Consider the following 20,257-nt stretch of genomic DNA (forward strand, 5'->3'; position numbering starts at 1 on the left):
CTAGAGCAGTAAAGTTCTGTGACAGTGTGCTGCTGAGCTCTGCTACCGTGTGCCCAGAAGCCTCCTGGACACCTGCAAGGTGCGACCCTGGATTTTACTGGACAGAGGGGCTGATTTAAGAAATGTGTCCCTTAGTGCCCCCTTACCGCCATTATGTGTGTGCTGTGTTTAAAGTACCATGGCGCAGGGTAGGGGGCAATAGCATAATATTTTGCTACTCCTGCAGAGTACATAAGGGCTATTAGACCTGACAGCCTTAGGGTGGTCACCCCTAACTTTTTGCCTGCCTCCCTCCACTTTTTAGATACTGTTTTTTCTGGTTTTAGGACCCTGCGCACTTTACCACTGCTAACCAGTGCTAAAGTGCATATGCTCTCTCCCTTTAAACATGGAAACATTGGATCATACCCAATTTGACTATTTAATTTACTTACAAGTCCCTGGTAGTGTGCACTATATGTGCCCATGGCCTGTAGATTAAAGGCTACTAGCAGGCCTGCAGCACTGATTGTGCCACCCACTTAAGTAGTCCCTTAACCTTGTCTCAGGCCTGCCATTGCAAGGCCTGTGTGTGCCGTTTCACTGCCAATTTGACTTGGCATTTAAAAGTATTTGCCAAGCCTAAAACCCCCTTTTTCCACACACAGGACACCCCTAACGTATGCCTTAGGTAACCCATAGGGCAGGGTGCTGTGTAGGTAAAAGGCAGGACATGTACCTGTGTAGTTTCGATGTCCTAGTAGTGTAAAACTCCTACGTTCGTTTTTACACTGCTGTGAGGCCTGCTCCCTTCATAGGCTAACATTGGGGCTGCCCTCATACATTGTTTGAGTGGTAGCTGCTGATCTGAAAGGAGTAGGAAGGTCATATTTAGCATTGCTAGAAGGGTGATACAAAATCCTACCAACTGGTGAAGTTGGATTTTATATTACTATTTTAGAAATGCTACTTTTAGAAAGAGAGCATTTCTCTGCACTTAAATCCTTCTGTGCCTTCCAATCCATGTCTGGCTAGGTTTAGTTGACAGCTCCCTTGTGCATTCACTCAGACACACCCCAAACACAGGATACTCAGCCTCACTTGCATACATCTGCATTTTGAATGGGTCTTCCTGGGCTGGGAGGGTGGCGGGCTTGACATGTACATGTCAAAGGACAGTAGCCTGCCCTCACACAAAGGACTGCCACACCCCCTACTGGGACCCTGGCAGACAGGATGGAATGAAAGGGGACCCTGTGCACTTCTAAGACACTCTTTGAAGTCTCCCCCACTTCAAAGGCACATTTGGGTATTTAAGTAGGGTCTCTGACCCTACCAACTTAGACACTTCTTGGGGTAGACACTCTACCTCACAGACACTTCCTGGAGAAGAAAATGGAACCAGAACATGCATCCTTCCAAGAAGAACTGCCTGGCTCCACAAAGGACTCACCTGACTGCTTTCTGTGAAGAACTGCTGCCTTGCTGTTGCCCTGCTGCCTTGCTGTTCTCTGGCTGTGGTGAAGAAGTGCTCTCCAAGGTCTTGGATAGAGCTTGCCTCCTGTTACCTGAAAACTCAGGACCAAAAAGACTTGGGCCCTCATTACAACCCTGGCGGTCGGTGTTAAAGCGGCGGTAATACCCCCAACAGGCCGTCGGGAAAAAAATGTTATTACGACCGTGGCGGAAACCGCCAACATAGCCACTTTAACACTCCGACTGCCACCGCGGTACAAACAAACAGTGTGGCGGTAACCGCCAACAGACAGGCGGAAGACAATGTACCGCCCACCCTATCACAAGATGCTAATCCGCCACCTTTTCCGTGGTGTAACCAACGTGATCAAAAACATGGCAGAATCAGTACACAGAAGGGGAAATCACTCACCTCTCTACACCACATGATGAACCAGGACGCCATCAATCAATCAATCAATCAATTATTTGTAAAGCGCACTACGTACCAGTGAGGGTTTCAAGGCGCTGTGGGGGGGGTGCTGCTACTGCTCGAAGAGCCAGGTCTTGAGGAGTCTTCTGAAGGAGAGCAAGTCCTGGGTCTGTCATAGGTCAGACGGGATGGTGTTCCAGGTCTTGGCGGCGAGGTACGAGATTGATCTGCCGCCGGAAGATTTGCGCCAGATGCGGGCGATGGAGGCGAGGGCGAGGTTGGCGGAGCGGAGTTGCCGGGTAGGTGTGTAGAAGCTGAGTCTGCTGTTCAGGTATGTTGGTCCGGTGTTGTGGAGTGCCGTGTGTGCGTGGTTGAGGAGCTTGAAGGTGATCCTCTTTTCGACGGGGAGCCAGTGAAGGTCTCTAAGGTGGGGGGTGATGTGGCTGTGGCGAGGAATGTTGAGGATGAGTCGGGCGGAGGCGTTCTGGATGCATTCTAGGTGTTGAAGGTGTTTTGATGGGATGCCGGCGTAGAGGAAGTTGCCGTAGTCGAGTCTGCTGCTGACGAGGGCCTGGGTTACTGTTTTTCTTGTTTCTGTTGGGATCCATTTGTAGATTCTGCGGAGCATGCGGAGGGTGTTGTAGCAGGAGGAGGAGATGGCATTGACCTGCTTTGACATGGAGAGGGATGAGTCGAGGGTGAAGCCGAGGTTTTGTGCGCTGTCGGTGGGTGTCGGCGGGGGGCCCAGCGATGTTGGCCACCATGAGTTGTCCCAGGCGGAGGGGGTGGGCCCAAGGATGAGGACCTCTGTTTTGTCCGAGTTCAGTTTTAGCCTGCTGTCTCTCATCCAGTCGGCGATGGCTTTCAGTCCCTCATGGAGGTTGGTTTTGGCGGTGTAAGGGTCCTTGGTGAGGGAGAGGATGAGTTGGGTGTCGTCGGCGTAGGAGATGATGTTGAGGTTGTGCTGACAGGCCACCTGTGCGAGGAGGGCCATGTAGATGTTGAACAGCGTCAGGCTGAGGGATGAGCCCTGGGGTAAGCCACAGATGATGTTGAAGGCCTTGGACTGGTACGGGGGGAGGCTGACTCTTTGGGTTCTGCCGGCGAGGAAGGAGGCGGTCCATTCGAGGGCCTGGTCTTGGATTCCTGCTTCGTGGAGGCGGGCTTTCAGGGTGCGGTGACAGACAGTGTCAAAGGCGGCTGAGAGGTCTAGGAGGATGAGGGCTGATGTTTCTCCATTGTGCGAGGTGGCTCCTGATGTCGACTGTGGCTGCGAGGAGGGCGGTTTCGGTGCTGTGGTTACGTCTGGAGCCAGAACTTCACATCCTGCCGGTGATCGTCTTCCTGCTCCTCTATCAGGAGCTCCAGAGACGACGGCGACGACCACGGTGAGTACTGCACCTACAACACAGGGGAGGGGGGAGGGAAAAGAGAGTGACACACACACGCAACACCCCCACCCCCACCCCCACCCTCACCCACAACAAAGTACACACTAATACATGCTGCAACATTACATATAGACCCCACACCCCCTTCAATAAGGCAAGGACAAAAGGAATTGATTTTAACGAATGTAATCAATAAAAATCCAGTACTCAAAACTCTAAATACAGTATATACAATTATGTACACCAACTATACAAGTCCGGATAGTGCACCAATCATTGTCCGTGGACCACTGGGCCAAAAATGCTTGGGAAAGGCCCACACTCGATACCTGACTCCAAACGGAGAGAACACTGGAGGGGCATCAGATGGAAAATAAATAGGCCCCTCAGGGGGGGGGGCACCTCAGCCTGATGAACGCACAACACCAATGCTCCACGAGGGGGCTCCATGCCCACTGCTGTATCCTGGGGAGTGCAAAGCCACAGTCTCTCAAGTCTTTCCAGTGGGTGGTTTGCCCACTGCTTCATCCTGGGGAGGGCAAAGCCACAGTCTCTCAAGTCTTTCCAGTGTGTTGTTTGCCCACTGCTTTATCCTGGGGAGTGCAAAGCCACAGTCTCTCAAGTCTTTTCAGTGGGTGGTTTGCCCACTGCTTTATCCTGGGGAGTGCAAAGCCACGGTCTCTCAAGTCTTTCCAGTGGGTGGGTTGCCCACTACTTAATCCTGCGACGTGCAAAGCCACGGTCTCTCAAGTCTTTTCAGTGGGTGGTTTACCCACTGCTCTATCCTGGGCAGTGCAAAGCCACGGTCTCTCAAGTCTTTTCAGTGGGTGGGTTGCCCACTGCTTTATCCTGGGGAGTGCAAAGCCACAGTCTCTCAAGTCTTTTCAGTGGGTGGGTTGCCCACTGCTCTATCCTGGGGAGTGCAAAGCCACAGTCTCCCAAGTCCTTTCAGTGGGTGGGTTGCCCACTGCTTTATCCTGGGGAGTGCAAAGCAACAGTCTCTCAAGTCTTTTCAGTGGGTGGGTTGCCCACTGCTTTATCCTGGGGAGTGCAAAGCCACAGTGTCTCAGGTCTTTCAGTGGGTGGGTTGCCCTCTGCTCTATCCTGGGGAGTGCAAAGCCACAGTCTCTCAACTCCTTTCAATGGGTGGGTTGCCCACTGCTTTATCCTGGGGAGTGCAAAGCCACAGTCTCTCAAGTGGATGCATCTCTCCACTGGTTCTGGAGGGGGCCTTGTGCCCAGAATGCTGCATCCTGCCAAGGACGGAGGTAGTGGATGTCTTTCTCCACTGGTTCTGGAGGGGGCCTTGTGCTCAGAGTGCTTCATCCTGCCAAGGACAGAGGTAGTGGATGTATCTCTCCACTGGTTCTGGAGGGGGCTTTGTGCCCAGAGTGCTTCATCCTGCCAAGAGCTTTGTGCCCAGAGTGCTACATCCTGCCAAGGACAGAGGTAGTGGATGTCTTTCTCCACTGGTGCTGGAGGGGGCTTTGTGCCCAGAGTGCTTCATCCTGCCAAGGACAGAGGTAGTGGATGTCTTTCTCCACTGGTTCTGGACGGGGTTTTGTGCCCAGAGTGCTTCATCCTGCCAAGGACAGAGGTAGTGGATGCATCTCTCCACTGGTTCTGGAGGGGGCTTTGTGCCCATAGTGCTTCATCTTGCCAAGGACAGAGGTAGTGGCTGTATCTCTCCACTGAAAGTGATGCATCATTGGAGCTGCCCAGGCTCCTGGAACTCACCACCAGCCTCGGACTACTGACCTCTGGGGATGGCAGCCATGTCTGTGGTGGTGCCACTGGCTCAGGAAGTCACAGAGCCGCTGGCGGTGCTGGCGGTGCTTGCGGCGGTATCAGTCACGACGGTGCTTGCGGCGGGCTCTGTGGCAGCGGTGCTTGCGGCGGGCTCTGTGGGAGCGGTGCTGGTGGCGGGCTTTCTGGCAGTGGTTCTTGCGGCGGGCTCTGTCAGAGCGGTTCTGGCGGCGGGCTCTGTGGCAGCGGTGCTTGCAGCGGGCTCTGTGGGAGCGGTGCTGGCGGCGGACTCTGTTGCGGCGGTGCTAGCAGCGGGCTCTGGCAGTGGTGATGGCGGCGGGCGCTGTGGCAACGGTTCTGGCGGCTGGCTCAGTGACTGCGGTGGTGGTGGCGGGCTCAGTGACTGCAGTGCTGGTGGTGGGCTCAATGACAGCAGTGCTGCTGGCGGGCTCTGTGGCGGTGCAGATGGCTGTGCAGGTGGCGGTCTTCTCCGCCGTACAGGTTGGCGTCGACGTGGACAGAAGGTGTGACACTGGTCCCTCAATCGGTGCCACCATGCCCTCTCCTGACCTGCCCTTCAGTTTCTGGCCCTTCCCCACCTTGGATGGTGGCACTGCTGTCTTGCCACTATCCCCTTTCGGTTTCCCTGAGCCCTTGGTGGCAGGTGTTTTCTCCTTCTCCCTCCGGGATGTGGGCAACTTTTTAAGTTTTGCAGGTGGTGGAATGTCCTTGCCCTCGCTCCGAGGCACACTGGCAGCCCTGATGGTTGGCACACTCCAATAGCCCACAGTTGCTGGCACCACTGTGCCTGGTGATGTGGTGGCTGAGGTGCTGGGTTGGGACCCGGAAAGCCTGGCCCTAGGGGACGGGCGGGGGGAGGTGTAGGGAAGAAGTCAATATTAGCAAGGAAAAGTTTTTTAGACACACTGGGATGGGTAGATAGAGGGGGTTTGGGAGTGGAGGAAGAGGTAGTGGCTGTAGGAGGTGTACATCTGCTGAATTTGGGTGAAGGTGCATGGGCTAGAGGCTGTTGTGAGGTGGGTGGATGTTCGGTGAGTGTGTGCCTGCGTTTGTGTACTTTGGGAGGACGGCTCACAGACACACTGGTAGAGGACACAGGGAATGTCTGAATGGTAGTGGGGGTGGTTAGTGCACATGAGTGGTGTGTGGTGATGGGCGTGCTAGTGATGGAGGTAGTGGCTGAAGATGTAGTGCATGCAGGTGTGAGTGAAGATGATACTGGGAGGGAGGATTGAAACGTGGAGGAGGGGTACACAGTGGAGGCAGTGGATGTTGGTATACCAGCATGGGTATGATGCTTGTGTGAGTGCCTGTGGGATGTGTGGTGCTTATGTTTGCCTGAGCCACTTTTGGGTGTTGAGGTGTGTGCATGCTGGTCTGATGCGGTGCTTAGGATAGGCTGAGGTACAGGGGATTGGGCCTGGGTGGAGGAAGTTGGAGGGGGGAGGCTGGACACAGGGACAATGGCTGCCATCATTGCTGAGGCCAGAGCCTGAAATGCTCTCTGTTGGGCTGCCTGGCCAGAATGAATGCCCTCCAGGTATGCATTTGTTTGTTGCAAATGCCTCTCAACACCCTGGATGGCATTCAGAATGGTTGATTGCCCAACAGTGATGGATCTCAGGAGGTCAATAGCCTCCTCACTGAGGGCTGCAGGGCTGACTGGGGCAGGGCCTGAGGTGCCTGGGGCGAAGGAGATGCCCACCCTCGTGGGTGAGTGGGCACGGGACACACGCTGAGGGGCTGCTGGGAGGGCGGTGTTGGTAGGGGGGGTGGCGGCTGTACCTGTGTATGCAGGAGGCACAGAGGGGCCCGCCACTGCAAGGGAGCTCCCATCAGAGGAGGAGTCGCTGTCGCTGCTGTCACCTCCTGTCCCCGCTGTGGAGCTCCCCTCACCCTCTGTCTCACTGGTGGCTTCAGACTCCGTTGTTTCGCCCTCCAGGGCCAAGTGGGATGCAGCTCCTTCCTGCTCTGGTGCCACTGCTCCTCTGCCAGATGATACTATTGCACACAAGAACAGGGAGAGCACAAAAAGGGGGTGGGAAGACAGAAGAAAGACATGTTCAGTGCATGCAATACCACTACCGTTGGCGGACACTACAGACACAGCAGACCTCAGCACTACGCCATGCACTAACAGTTCCTAGATTATTCACAAGGCCATGGGGTACAAGGCCTATGCCCGATTGCTGCACACATGGAAGTCACAAGAGCCTGACTAGGTGTAGATGGCTCTTACCACTAGTGGGGTTGGGGTGCCACATAGCCTGCCTCACAAGGGACCTTGCCTACAACCTTCGCCCTGGCCTAGGGGAACCCACTGCCCACCTCCCCCACCCAGACACCTCGTAATGCGCGCAGAGTCAGATGAATGTGCCTGTACTCACCCCCTTGTGGCTGCTGTGATGCCCTCAAGCGCCCATCCAACTCCGGATACACCACCGCCAGGATCCGGAACATAAGGGGAGTCATGGTGCAACGGGCACCCCTCCCACGTTGGGAGGCCATCCCCAGCTGGGCCTCCGCTGTCTTCTTGCTCCAGCTGCGAATGCCCTCCCATCTTTTCCGGCAGTGGGTGCTCCGTCTATGGTGGACCCCCAGGGTCAGGACTTCCTTGGCGATGGCACGCCAAATATCCTTCTTCTGGTGGGTGCTGACCTACAGGAATAATACAGGGGAAAAGGTCAATCTTTCACCGTCCAAACCGTCATAGTCATTGGCCCACGTTCCCAACCTTACCCTGACTCACAGACACTCACCGTCCGCTCATGCAGGGCTCAGTTCCCACCCCCCATGCATCTTTCATCCACACCACTCCAAACAGCCATTGCCCATGCAGCATGCTCACAGTGTACTCACCTGTTTGTCTGGAGGACCGTAGAGTAGCGTGTACTGGTGGAGGACCCCATCCACTAACTTCTCCAATTCCTCCGAAGTGAAGGCAGGAGCCCTTTCCCCAGACACATGAGCCATCGTCGCTTCCAGACTGAAGTCACAGCAGCACTTGCAGTGTAGGTCCTCTCCTGTTGAAGGTCAGGTATCAAGTGAGTGAACAGAGAGAAAATGGCGGTCACGTCCGCGGCAGTGCGTACCGTCAACACCGGCGTACATCGTCATTGGCTCCTCGGACCCATAGTGTCCAATGTCAACCAATGCAGGATTGCGCAGCGGTCTTCGACCGCCTACTGCGACGCTGTAGAACGCCAGCGCAGTTACCTCATATCCCATTGTTCCACCTTACAGGTCAGGCAGCCGCCATTTCAGGGTGCCACAGGGCAAAAGTAATAACTGCGTCACACCTATGTAGGCCTTGCGTACACACAGTAACAGGCACATTGCGGATTAATAAATGTGTGCTAATGAAAATTTGTGATACCTCAGTGTTGGCTGACTCTCTGTTCGCTGTTTTCATCCATAGGGCACGTCCGCTGGGGCAGGTGATGAGATGTTGGCATCCTCCGGTGTACAGACCGCTGCTGGACCTGTTTACAATGGAAGAGAGACACGTAATAGTCACCTACAGACTTGATCGTGCAACAATTCATGAACTGTGTGCCCAGTTGGAGCCAGACCTGATGTCAGCTATCCGCCATCCCACAGGGATCCCCCCTCTAGTGCACGTCCTGTCAGTACTCCATTTCCTGGTAAGTGGGTCTTTTCAAACAACAGTGGCCATTGCATCAGGGATGTCCCAGCCAGTGTTCTCTAACGTGTTGTCCAGAGTGTTGTCTGCCCTGCTGAAACACATGCACAGCTACATAGTTCCCTCAGGTGGAGGATTTGCCTACAGTGAAAGGTGACTTGGGACATATCCCCAACATCATAGGTGCCATTGATGGGACACATGTGGCCTTGGTACCCCCCGGCAGGAGTGAACAGGTGTACAGAAACAGGAAGAGCTACCATTCAATGAATGTGCAGATGGTGTGTTTGGCCGACCAGTACATCTCCCATGTGAATGCCAAGTTTCCTGGCTCAGTGCATGACGCTTACATTCTGAGGAATAGCAGCATCCCTTATGTGATGAGGCAACTCCAGATGCACCGTGTGTGGCTAGTAGGTGAGGACAAGGACCCTATACCCTGTGAATAGTTGTCTGGGTCTGGGGTTGTCCCTGCGGGTTAGTGTGTGTCTAACAGTTGTCCCTCGACATTTGCAGGTGACTCTGGGTACCCCAACCTGTCATGGTTACTGACCCCAGTGAGAAATTCCAGGACAAGGGCAGAGGAACGCTACAATGAGGCACATGGGTGAACTAGGAGGATTGTAGAAAGAACCTTCGGCCTCCTGAAGGCCAGGTTCCGCAGCAGACAGTGAAAAGCGCGACGGGTGCAGCTGGCCCAGTGGGGATGTCAAAATGGGGCTGGCAGGAGTGCGGCTGCATTGGCGGCCGCACAGTGGTTAAACCTTGGCAGGCGGCAGTGGCCGCCCGTCAAGGTTGTAATGAGGCCCTTTACATCACTTTTCAGTGATATCTCAACATTTACTTATTGCATCTTTGATCGTTTTTACCTGCATTTATTCAGATAAATATTATATATTTTTCTAAACGCTGTGTGGTGTATTTTTATGGTGCTATATTGTGTTATTGTATGGTTTATTTCACAAATACTTTACACATTATCTTCTAAGTTAAGCCTGACTGCTCAGTGCCAAGCTACCAGGGGGTGGGCACAGGATAATTTGGATTGTGTGTGACTTACCCTGATTAGAGTGAGAGTCCTTGCTTGGACAGGGGATAACCTGACTGCCAACCAAAGACCCCATTTCCAACAGAGGCCCATTGTATTCAATGGCATGCCCCCTTTTAATACCTGCTCTGAGCAGGTGTTAAAAGTGCCGAGAAAAATGGCGCAAGGAAATATCTTAGATTTTCTTGCACCTTTTTTTTTGCCCCCCCCAATGGGGAATGCCCCCTTTGCATACATTATGATTGGCACAGGCATAATGTAACGCAAAGGGTTACAAAGTGGCACATAAATATGGTGCCTCGTTTTTGCCCATCTAACGCCACATTAGAGTAAAAAAAATGATTCTTATGTGTTGTTAGGATGGCGCTAGAGGCTTTTTAATCAGCCCCAGAGTGTCTTCCATGTGTGGGCCTCCATCCGACCCCCTTTGCTTTTTCTCCTTAGCTAGGCAATCCCATTGACTACCCAGAGGGCAATACTTGCCCATGAGTCTATGCCCTCGGTCCAAATCATAGATTTTGGACAGGCCCTCTGGGGCCACCACCTCCTGAAACCTCTCCTAAAACTAGTTCTTCATGTAATCAAGAACAACATTTCCCTCCACACCTTCTAGCAGACCAACTACCCTGATGTTGTTGCAGTGGGCTTTGTTCTCCTGATGATCCAGCTGGGCAGTCAACCATCGTGCTTGTGTCTCCAGGTTAGCCAGTCAACGTGCCATAGCTTGAGAATCAGGGTACCAGTGTCTGAACTGTCACCTCTAGGGCTGAGACTCTCCCAGCCACCTTTTTAATTTCTTCCTAGATCAAGTCCAGCTCCACCACGTAGGAGACAATTTTACCTTCCAGGTGGGAGGTCCAGACATCAGGAACTCAACCAACTGACTGAGGAGAAGACAGCTGTGGAGTGCACAAGAGTGATGGAGGTGGCAACTTCTATGTGCTCTGGAAGTATCTCACTCAATCTGGATGCCCAATCCAGAGGGGATTCTGCCTCAAGCTCATAGGATTCTGTCATACCTGGGCTGGGTGAGATCCTACCAGAGGTCACCCCCGGCTCGGTGGATGACATTATTTGAATTACTGATGGGCTGCTGCTCTCGTTTACCTTGAGTAGTGGTCACAGCCAGACTGGCCGTATCGGGCATCACGGATTTTCCATGGAGGAGCCCGGCCAGTTTTGTTAATTGGGGTCGGTTTTGCAGCAGTGCTGTGATAATGGCCTCCAGTAACAAAATCAGCAGGCCTGGCAAACATAATCACACACTTCACACTCTCGTTGGTATTTCCAGCAGTTTTCAGGCAACAATAAAAGTGTCAAAGGTTAATATCTCTTGTGAATAATCTTCCAGTTGGAGAGCAATTGGAGTTTGGTCTCAGGCAGAGGGTTAATATGGCTTCTGCAAAAAATGTATACCATGCAGATTACAGAACTGTAGTTAATGTGCGTAGATCCTCACATTGCTCAGTCTGGATTGTAAGAGTCTCTGCAAAATACTAACCAATAGGATTGCCTTGATTTTCCCTGACTTGATTAATAGAGACAGTCAAGCCTCATAATGTCCAAAAATACAGTAGTAAATGGTCAGCATCTCATCCACGTCTTGAAGGAAGGGCTGTCACAGGCAGCATTTCCTACAGAGGCTTCAGTAGGCATGGAGCAGATATTTGATATCATGCACTGGGTATATCTTTTTGTAGTGCTAGAAGAGATAGAGGTCAGTATAGAGATATTACAGTGGATTGGGCTACTGTTCTTACTTTGCAGTTCATAGCTGAAAATCATCATATAGCACAGTGAGATATGAACTGTCATCAGAGGTTTGCATGCAAACTACACTGTACAGGTAGGCAATCCCATTGACTACCCAGAGGGCAATACTTGCCCATGAGATGCTTTGTTGTCTACAGAGGGCAGGACCCTGACGGGGAGGCAGCACAGATGGCACATTCACACTCCCTAGCAGCACTACCTCCGGTTACTCCGCTTATGTGTTTGCTACTGCGCTGTTGGATATGGGCAGCATGAATTGCTCCAGAGATGATTCTTCCCCAGTGTCTCCCAGGAGGGGATCAAGCAAGGCACTGGGTGTGGAGATGCCTCCACTGTAGATTCTAAGCAGGACAAACTCCTGGTGGTGATTGATGGTATAGGTGTTCACCTGGAAGGTAAAATTGTCTCCTACGTGGTGGAGCTGGACTTGATCTAGGAAGAAATTAAAAAGGTGGCTGGGAGAGTCTCAGCCCTAGAGGTGACAGTTCAGACACTGGTACCCTGATTCCAAGCTATGGCACGTTGACTGGCAGACCTGGAGACACAAGCACGATGGTTGACTGCCCAGCTGGATCATCAGGAGAACAAAGCCCACTGCAACAACATCAGGGTAGTTGGTCTGCTAGAAGGTGTGGAGGGAAATGTTGTTCTTGATTACATGGAGAACTAGTTTTAGGAGAGGTTTCAGGAGGTGGTGGCCCCAGAGGGCCTGTCCAAAATCTATGATTTGGACCGAGGGCATAGAGTCATGGCCTTGCCCCCCCAAACCTGCTCCCCCCAGGTGGTAGCCCACCTCCTGCATTTCGAGGACCATGAATTCCTCATTCAGCAGGTCCAGCTACATGGCCCGTTTGTAGTGGAAAGTGCAAAGGTTTCACTCTACCCTGACTTCACTCTCTATGGGCAGATGCAGCATGCTTCCTTCTTGTTGATTAAGCAGTGCCTCAGAGAGCTGGTCTTGTTGTACACTTTGCTTTTCCCTATCCACCTGAGGATCTAGGCTGAGAACAAGATCCTTTTCTTTAATCACTACTCTGCTGCTTGGGACTAGTTTGAAACTCACAATGTGGGGTCCACATGCCCGACCAGCCAGATCGACGTCAGTCGACTTGTCAACTGAGTGGGAGGTCCAGACATCAGGAACTCAACCAACTGACTGAGGAGAAGACAGCTGTGGAGTGCACAAGAGTGATGGAGGTGGCAACTTCTATGTGCTCTGGAAGTATCTCACTCAATCTGGATGCCCAATCCAGAGGGGATTCTGCCTCAAGCTCAGAGGATTCTGTCATACCTGGGCTGGGTGAGATCCTACCAGAGGTCACCCCCGGCTCGGTGGATGACATTATTTGAATTACTGATGGGCTGCTGCTCTCGTTTACCTTGAGTAGTGGTCAAAGCCAGACTGGCCGTATCAGGCATCACAGATTTTCCATGGAGGAGCCCGGCCAGTTTTGTTAATTGGGGTCGGTTTTGCAGCAGTGCTGTGATAATGGCCTCCAGTAACAAAATCAGCAGGCTTGGCAAACATAATCACACACTTCACACTCTCATTGGTATTTCCAGCAGTTTTCAGGCAACAATAAAAGTGTCAAAGGTTAATATCTCTCGTGAATAATCTTCCAGTTGGAGAGCAATTGGAGTTTAGTCTCAGGCAGAGGGTTAATATGGCTTCTGCAAAAAATGTATACCATGCAGATTACAGAACTGTAGTTAATGTGCGTAGATCCTCACATTGCTCAGTCTGGATTGTAAGAGTCTCTGCAAAATACTAACCAATAGGATTGCCTTGATTTTCCCTGACTTGATTAATAGAGACAGTCAAGCCTCATAATGTCCAAAAATACAGTAGTAAAGGGTCAGCATCTCATCCACGTCTTGAAGGAAGGGCTGTCACAGGCAGCATTTCCTACAGAGGCTTCAGTAGGCATGGAGCAGATATTTGATATCATGCACTGGGTATATCTTTTTGTAGTGCTAGAAGAGATAGAGGTCAGGATAGAGATATTACAGTGGATTGGGCTACTGTTCTTACTTTGCAGTTCACAGCTGAAAATCATCATATAGCACAGTGAGATATGAACTGTCATCAGAGGTTTGCATGCAAAATACACTGTACAGGTTTGAAAGGTATATTTTTGCCCAAACGTTTGTTATTCTAATGTTGCAAAAATTGGTTTGGGTAGAAATCCTAAATTAGTAAATCCTACCCTAACTATTGTGTTAGTATTTGAATCCTGAGTTTATGCTTCTCCAGACTAGCACAGAAAATGCCTACCTGTATGAATGACGTGGAAATCCTTCACTTTTGTCTTATCTAACATTTTCTATACACTGATTTACACATGATCCATTGTCTCTGTATGCTTGTGATATAAGGTGTCCCATATCCTATACGGGTAAGAGAGGCGCTGTAATACAAATAAAATATATGTGACAGAGGGGACATGGCGAGGTGAAGGGCATTGTTGGAGGGTAACAGTGAGGAAATCATTCAAGGGCCCCAACAAGCTTTGTTGTATTCTGTTGTATCATTTACAATGCTTTAAAAGCTAATACAATTAAATACATACTGAGAAATGTGTTGTAAAAAGCACATGTCTTGCCATGTATTCCTACATTTTCTCGGGGAACCCCCAACCCCTCTTGTAGTGGTGAGTCTCGCTTGCTGCACTTGCTCACTATGCACATTACAGAGGCTAGTCTGACAAAAATTGCCAGGGCTGCTTTGGGTTCCCATTCCAGCCTGGTAGTAGTGTAGTACTGGTGGGGTTCACTGACTGTAGTCTTTACGATATTTATCTTCTATGTATTTCATAGTGATTCAGGGGTCATGGAAGGGGTGACTCCTTCATATGCTGCTTGGTCTGTATCGTCTTGGTATATATTCCTTTTATTTTGCTGGTCTCTTCACTCTCTCAATTGCTCCGAGGTGGACCTGGTTGGGCTGCTACTTGGGCCCTGTTTGTTAGGCCTGTTGCCTTCCAATATTTGTTTGAACAGGATGTGCATATGGGGGGGGGTAAAGTAGAGGGGTAATGGGTGTGCTATTTGGGTGGAAGCCCCTTGTTGGCTTTTTGTGCGGGGTGTTGTTGGTCGGTGTGGTTTCTGTGTTGCATGTTACCTGGGAATGAAGTGGGGTGTCCGGGCATTGAATTTGTGATCCTGCATTGTGTGCATGTCTATTGGAATGGCTAACCACCTTGGACTCATAACCTGGCATTGCCCTCCAAACGCTATATTGTGCTGGGTCATAGGTAGAGAGGGGCGCAGGTCGCTTTCCTGCAGGAGACTCACACAACTGTAGAGGGCTGAGCACTTCAGAAAAGACGGACGGGCAACTGTATTACACAACTTACTCCACAATTGCAAGGGGGGGCCCTTAACTGGATGAGGCCTGGGGTGCCCTTCCTAGTGCATAAATCTCTTATTGATCTGAAGGGTAGGTTTATCTTAGTGCTGGCCCTGCTTGATGGTAAGGATGTAGCATTACTCATCATGTATGTTCCAAACATTAGTCAGGCCCCCTTTTTGGACAGTCTGATGACTCTCCTCCATTTCATGCTCCCTTATGCCCGTATAGTAGGTGGAGATTTCAATGGTATGGCAGATGTCACCTTGAACAGATGATATCCCCCCTTGCATATGGCACTTGCAACTAAACTGCCACATGCTTTCTGTGCTTGGGCACAACATTGGTGACTCAGGATTGCTAGAGGGTAAAGAGCTCAGGGGCTAGGGCCTACTCATACCATTCTAGTGTGCATGACATGGAGATACGGTTGGATAGGGTGTTTGGCTGTTCTGAGGCATATGAGAAGATGAGACCTCATACTCAGAGTATCTGGCACAAACGTACTCTGATAATTTCCCCCTGCTGTGCATCTTCTGATGGCCCTCTCACAAGCACTGTATCCCGTCTTGGAGGTTAGACCTGATAATGCTAGAGGACCAGGCACTCCGGTCCAAATTGCAGGAGCAGATTGTAGATTATTGGGCTGATAATGAGGGCTTTGCAACATCAGTTGGGATCGAATGGGAGGTGTTTAAAGTGGCATCACCAATAATATGGGGGTATGTGCTCAGCTACATCCACATCTATATCTACATCCTCATCTTTATCAGATATATAGATATATGTGACAGCAAGAGGCAGTCTTGGAGGGACTCTTTGTTGATTCAGGGAGAACACCAAGCTACAGATGGAGGATACTCGCAGAATGGAAGACATTTTTTACCTTGGTGGAGAGCTTGTGCCAATATGACTACAGGGTATACTTGACAAGGACCCATTCTGAGAGAATTAAGTCAGGTAGCATGTTGGCCTGGCTTCATACAGAGACAACCAGCAGCCACACTATCCTACAAATCCAGGAGTCCAGTGGATGGCTTCTGTTTCTTTGTGCTACCACTGTAAGCTCTATGCTGCAGATGAAGAGATCGATTAAATAGAGTTGCTGAACTATATCATGGTTTCCTCACCCCTGCTGTTGGACCGGTAGCAGCGGAACAACTGGGAGCAGAGGTCATGGTGAAGGAGGTCCTAGGAGCCATTAGGGAGATGGCCAGGGGTAGGTTCCCTGTATGGATGGCCTACTCACGGGATCCTACCCTGCCTTTTTGGCTGTGCTTGCCTCAAGACTGGTGACAGTTTTCAATGGGGCAAGACATTGTGGCATCCTTCCATCTTCTCTATGGAAAGCCTTAATAGTATCATTCCCTAAGAAAAGTAAAGATCAGCTAATGAGGGAATCTTATCGGTTGCTATCCATGCTCAATATAGATTACAAAATCCTGAGCAAAATATTGGCCAACAGTATGTTGCCACACACCACTATACTGGTACATCCCAACCAAACAGTTTTATCCCTACCTGCAGCATCCTACCAAACATCTCTCACCTTATCCAAGCCCTCGACAGCCAGACGGCCGTACCGCCTGATGCTTATGGGTTTGGCGGTATATATACGAAAAGCATTTGACTCCTTGAAGTGGGACTTTTTATGTACTGTTCTGTTGGAAACAGGGTTTGGAGTGCCCTTTGTCAAATAGACTAAACGTTTGTACTCCCTGGCACTGGCTAGTGTTAGGACAGGCCCAGTAATTTCTGAGGTGTGTAGAGTGGAATGCGGTACTCATCAAGGCGGCCCCCTCTTCCCCCTACTCTTCACGTTGGCAATAGACTGATTTGTCTTGATGGTGCAGTGCGGGGGCACTACCGGGGTTTGCAGCCATTGGGAGACCATGTATTTATCTTTCCATATACAGATGGTCTGCTCTTGCTTATGCGCAGTTCAGCTGTTGATTTGGAGGGCGTGGCGACAGATTTCTCGAGTTTTTGGCAACTATCAGGACAAGATGTGTGTCTTCCCCCTTCAACCCAGTGTGGAGGTGACCTGTCCCAGTTCTGGAGTTGCATTGTAGATCCACTCCTTTCATTACCTAGGGGTGGATTTATATAGAACATCAGGGTACTTCGGTAGGCAACTTTACCAGAGCCTTGGCAGGGGCCTGGAGCTTGATATCCCTTTGGAGCACCCTACTTCTTTCACTTCACGGGCAGATCGCCATTTCCAAAAAAGTCTTACTGCCATGCATTTTATATCTCTTTGCAGCACTTGTGATCAAACTCTCTGGGCCAATTTCTGGGAATTGGATAGTAAGCTCACCACACTGTACTAAGGCACATCGCGGCGCAGGGTGGCCGTTCTAAAGTTGAGACTACCGGTGGATAATAGAGGGATGACTGCACCTAATTTTACTACTTAGCTGCTCAACTACAGTGGATCCCTCATGGGAGGGCGGTGCTCCGGGAGGCAGCAGGCCCTCAGGAGCACAGGATGCCTAATAGAACCCTTCTAACTTATATATTGATGCACCTTACTCCTGTCTCATTGACTCATGGGGAGAATGTCCTAATCTATACGGTTCAGTGCATGTGAGCTATAGCACTGAAGAAGACACATTCTGGTGCTCCACAGTATTGTGAGCTCCCCCTGTTGATGGCCCAGTATTGGCAGCTCGCCGGATACTGGATTGAGTTGGAGGTTTAATATTAAGGGGAATTTGTTCACAGGAGGTGAGTTGAGCATTTTTTTTTTACCTTAGAGAGTCATATAACATCCCGGCAGGCCACTTTTTATTACATGGGGCCGTAACTGGTGGAAGATGAGCTCCTTGGAGGCCCTGAAATAAGAATGTCTCTGATACCTATTTCTCATCTCGGGAGGGATCAAAGAAATTACACTAGTGTACCATGCACTGTCATGGGGCACACAGATGGACCCTGCGCACCTACGGCATAAACTGGAAGCGGATTTGGGCCCAGTGATGTCTGGCTCCGCTTGGAAGTCGATACTGACATCCTCCCCCAAGGTATCTCGGAACACTAGGTTCAAAATCACTAGTTTTTTTACCTTCACCATGGCAATTACATGTTATGTTTCCTGGAGTGTTGTCGGCCTGCCCTCATTGTCGTGCACCAGAGGTCTGATTTTTAGGGTCGAGTCTGCGTTGCATGCGCTTGCGCATGCGCATCGCAGCGAGACGCTTTAGTTATTCGAAAAGGGCTCGGAGCCCTGTCAACGTCACGTCAGAGTGTTTGATTGGTTCGTGGGCTTGCCTATTAAAATCTGCTTGCTTTTATTAGTGGAAGGCATGCCCACGTCATGCCTTTTCCGGTGGTTAGCCCTCCTCGAGCGCAGCGACCAAGTACAGAAAACATGCAATGCTCGCTGTTTTCTGTCAGATCGTGGACTATTTTTTTTCTCTATTTTCCTAGCGCGATTTCACTTGGCAGAAGTCGAGCGCTTTACACAGTTAATTTCACTTTTTCGGGTTAGGTACATAAAAGCACTTTTGCCCATAGATGAAAAGTCGGGTTAGGAGTTTACAATGCGATCAGCTCTAACATGAGCAAACGCGAGACCCGTTGCATTGCAAATGCTTGTTCCATATGGTATAGTCCTGCCCGATCTTGACTGTGATGCAGGTGATACAGAGTGCCACTGATATACCATTTGACTGCTACCCCTAGCACTGCTTGCTAGGCCGACATGCGCACAGCTCAGCCTGAAAGGCAACTGACCAGTTTATAGGTATAGCTCTGATACTGGCCAGGAGAATTCACTTACTCTTGCATGGGACACTATACATGCTGCTTTCCAGAGTTTAGACAGTCATGAGTAGATCAGAGGCATGGGGCTTTCACCATTTGTATCCCATACCACACGTCCACCTGATGTGATCGGATCACCTGTTGCCCTCTGGTTAAATCATTAAGCTGAGTATGTTCAGTGTGTGTGTGTGTGTGTGTGTGTGTACTGTATGAGATGTGCTTTTGAATGCAACATTTGGTGAGGGGGCGATGGAGACCCACGTCTATAGCCTGGATCCGCAGGCACTACAGGTCCCTGTCTCCGGATCAAATTGATGGATCCTTGTTTGACAATGGACAGATGATTGCCATTACCTGCTCTCGGATACCTGCTGTGCCGGGCACATACATATTTTACTCTTGTCGTACTAGTACCCATCTGTCTTGTTTGGTTCCTCTATGTGTTATTGTTTTTTCTGCTGGATTTTGTTGGTATTGATTGCTGTATCCAAAATGAAATATTAAAAGAATTATAGAATAGCAAGCTGGCTCAAAGTTAGTATTGACCACTCACATCTGTGAAGTCAATAGGTCTTGCCTATTGATAATGTCTTTTAGCCATGTGTAGAGGAGTGTGGCTGCTATGTAACATGTGTTAAAAAAGCACTAATTACCAAAGGAGAATAAAAACAACAAGGTTGAAAAGAAACTGGATTTGCGGGTGACGGGTAAGCTCAATATTGCTGGGATAGTGTTTTATTTATCTTAAACTGTGACTGACTGATGCTTATGGATGGCCCTTCACATCACCATCACAAACTTTACAATCCATTTAATACCCATTGAGACCAGTGGATTTCCAGAAAAAGTAACTTTGGTTCTAATACTATAGATTTCTTAGGCCAACCACATTGCACTCAGCACTGCACTGCCTGCACAGTTCCACATATTATTGCAGCACTTATCGTGCAGTACAATGTTTAGGCTACATCAGCAATATTAATGCCTGTTATTTGCCAAGAAAGACATGTTTGCTTACTCTTCAGCGCACATAGGAAAGAATTATTTATATGTGTGATGAGGTCCTGCAGAACAAAGAGGACTAAGCTACAAGAACAAAACATAGTGGTGGGAGGGAATAAGACACATGAAGGGGATGAGGTGAGAGAAGAACAAGCAGCACACTCTTTAAATACAACATGACTGGGGAAAGGAGGGAAACAGGTGACAAGGACTGGAGTATTGGGTTGGGAATAAGCAAAAATGTATGGGTAATGGAAGGGGGCTAAGCAACATGGATGGGGGTGGGAGGTTCTAAGCAACACGGACATGGCTGCCTCAGAGGGGAATAAGCAACACGGACGGGATGGGAGGGGAAGAAGCAACATGGATGGGAAGTTGAAAGGGAAGACCGAACATGGACAATGGGTAATAAGGGGTGGAAGAAGCAACACAGCAGGGGAAGAAGAAAGAAAATAAATATTAGTAAATTTTTCTCAGTGGCAGCCTTGGAAAGACCCTCATCCAGCTGAAGCAATCAGTACGAGATCTGTGCTGCAGCAGAAAGAAGAGGAAGTGAAGCCAGACTGCACTGGCTAATTAAAATCCAGAACATGAAAGGGACAATGAAGCTCTCAAATGGTAAGCAATAGGTAGGTTACAAACACCTTGTGAG

Source organism: Pleurodeles waltl, chromosome 3_1, assembly GCF_031143425.1.
Source record: "Pleurodeles waltl isolate 20211129_DDA chromosome 3_1, aPleWal1.hap1.20221129, whole genome shotgun sequence".
Taxonomy (NCBI): domain Eukaryota; kingdom Metazoa; phylum Chordata; class Amphibia; order Caudata; family Salamandridae; genus Pleurodeles; species Pleurodeles waltl.